We start from the raw sequence: 2,934 nt of genomic DNA on the forward strand, positions 1-2,934 counted from the left end.
GAAGGAGAGAAAGGACGGGATAGCGATGGGAGGAAGGGTGACGGAAAGAGAGGGAGGAGAGGGAAGGGTGACTGGAGATAAAGAGGAGAAGTCTGGATTGGAGGGAAAAATTAAGAGGGTTTCATCACAAGGGAAATTAGATAAGAACGGAAAAAAGGGCAACGTGAGAGGCTTCGTATATGAATGAAGAAGAGGAGGATGAATAGGAGGAGGAGGAGGAGGAGGAGGAGGAGGAATACATAGAAAGACGAGTGACAGGAGGCCTTGCGACCTATGACGAGGTCACTCGTTTTACTATACTACATCTACAGAAGCTACATACTTAGTAGGAGGTAAGGATAGGACAGATGAAGCTCCTCCCCACCCATCATTCCCTCCGGCGTCACCCGGCAAGAAATAAGACGAAAATACACCCAGATTGCTAAGGACAATCCGGGAAATTTAAACAGGAAAGATGGGAAAAAAAAGAGGAGGAGGAGGAGGTGGAAGAGTAGAAGGAGAAGGAAGAGGAGGAAGACGAGGAGGGAAGGAAGCTGTAACTACTACTAATACTGGTCCTTCTATTACTACTACTACCACCACCACTATTACTACTACTACTACTACTGCTAATAATAATACTTCTACTACTACTACTACTACTATTACTACTGCTACTATTACCACTACTACAACTACAAAAAAAGACAGAAAATAAGAACAGACAAATACACAATAACTAAGACCAAAACCACCAAAACAACTACAACTACAGCAACTACTATTACTGAACAGACACAGAGACATCCACACAGAGCAACAGGCAGCAGAAGTAGTAGTAGACACAAACTAAGAAGAAAAAGCACCACTGCCAGAAAGAACGAGGAGGATAAGACAGAAAGGGACAAAGACAATTACACCCCCCAAATAGAGGCCAGGAATGGAGAGGAAGATTAATAGCACCGGGCAGGTTACGTATCTGGCCAGGAGTGAATGACCTTCCCAACACACGTGAGGGCGAAAAGAGATCACGTGTCCGCCATGTTTCTTCTAGGATTTTCATTCATTCCTTTGCGAGCGCCGAGTTTTCTTGTGTTTTTTTCTTTTCTTTTCTTTTTTTTTTTTTTTATTCTCGTTTTGAAAAGTCGGTGATGCGTTCATGGTTTCTCTCTCTCTCTCTCTCTCTCTCTCTCTCTTTCCTATCGATTCTTTCTTTTTCTATCTTTTGTACTGTTCGTAAATCAAGGTATGTTTACGGTCTCTCTCTCTCTCTCTCTCTCTCTCTCTCTCTCTCTCTCTCTCTCTCTCTCTCTCTCTTCTCTCTCTCTCTCTCTCTCTCTCTCTCTCTCTCTCTCTCTCTCTCTCTCTCTCTCTCTCTCTCTCTCTCTCTCTCTCTCTCTCTCTCTCTCTCTGTCTTAGCGAGAGAAAAAAGGACATGTTTCTGTTAATTGGATCTGGTTCATTAAATTCTACTGTGAAAGACGTGACGTTCAATGATGAAGTAAATGGGCCTTTCTCTCTCATTTTTCTTTATTCACTTATTCATTTATTACTTATTATTTTTCTTTATCTGGGTTAGGGGAGCAGGACGCATTATATATAGAATTTTTTCAAATATTCTTGCTTTAACATTTTTTCAATAGCACATTTTTTTTTTTCATTTTATCAGTTCTTTTTTAATTATTTGTAGGTGTCTCTAATAAGAAATACATCAGTCTGCCTCTGTCTGTCTGTCTGTCTATCTGTTTGTCTCTCTCTCTCTCTCTCTCTCTCTCTCTCTCTCTCTCTCTCTCTCTCTCTCTCTCTCTCTCTCTCTCTCTCTCTTCTTCTTCCTTGTTTTCTTTATCCTTATTTTCTTTTCTTGTTCCATCGTCATGCATGCAATTATACCTCTCTCTCTCTCTCTCTCTCTCTCTCTCTCTCTCTCTCTCTCTCTCTCTCTCTTTCGTGACTCAGTGACTTTCCGTGACTCAGTTCAGCCTACGTCAACTCCTAATCATAAACAAGAATGACAAGTGGGTGGAAGTATGCATATCTTACTACAATCACATACAAGGACAGCTAAGTGAAGGTCTGCTGGCTTCTTGCAACCTCCTTTGTGTTCTTATGTTGTTCTATTGATCTCTAGCCGTGTGAAGAGCGAGTAGTCACATAAAGAGTATTGGCAGGTTAGGTTATGGAACGATGTTTCTGTGAGGCGAGCAGAGGGGAAGATAATCACGGGAATCTCAGCAAATTAAAGGGTTTCGGATCGTAAAAATCAGATTGTTAGTGAGGGTAAGTCTGCTGGTAATTAGTGAGAGAGAGAGAGAGAGAGAGAGAGAGAGAGAGAGAGAGAGAGAGAGAGAGAGAGAGAGAGATCCATACAATATGAAACTACGTATTAGTGGAAGTTTCTTAGTAATGGTAGTAGTTCTGTAATAGCAGTAGTAGAAGTAGCACTAGTAATAGTAGCAGTAGCAATAACCAGTATTAGTAATAGTAATGGTAATAGTAGTAGTAGTAGTAATGGTGGTGGTGGTGGTGGTGGTGGTGGTGGTGGTGGTGGTGGTAGTAGTAGTAGTAGTAGTAGTAGTAGTAGTAGTAGTAGTAGTAGTAGTAGTAGTAGCAGTCAATAAACATGGGTGGAGTAATAGCAGTAGTAGTAGTAGTAGTAGTAGTAGTAGTAGTAGTAGTAGTAGTAGTAGTAGTAGTAGTAGTAGTGGTGATAGTAGAACAATAAGAAAAACAAGAAAAAGTAGGTGGTGGTGTAGTAGTAGTTGTAGTAGTAGTGGTGGGAAGAGGAGTGGTGGCAGTGGTGGTGGTAATAGTGGTGGTAACAGTAGTATTAGTAGTAGTAGTAGTAGTAGTAGTAGTAGTAGTAGTAGTAGTACTAGCAGCAGTAGTAGAACAAAAAAGACGAAAAAAGAAGAAAAAAGAAAAATAGCAAAGGAACAAGAACGAGAAGAATAGCAA

The sequence above is a fragment of the Portunus trituberculatus genome, chromosome 39 (genome assembly GCF_017591435.1).
Source record: "Portunus trituberculatus isolate SZX2019 chromosome 39, ASM1759143v1, whole genome shotgun sequence".
Classification (NCBI taxonomy): domain Eukaryota; kingdom Metazoa; phylum Arthropoda; class Malacostraca; order Decapoda; family Portunidae; genus Portunus; species Portunus trituberculatus.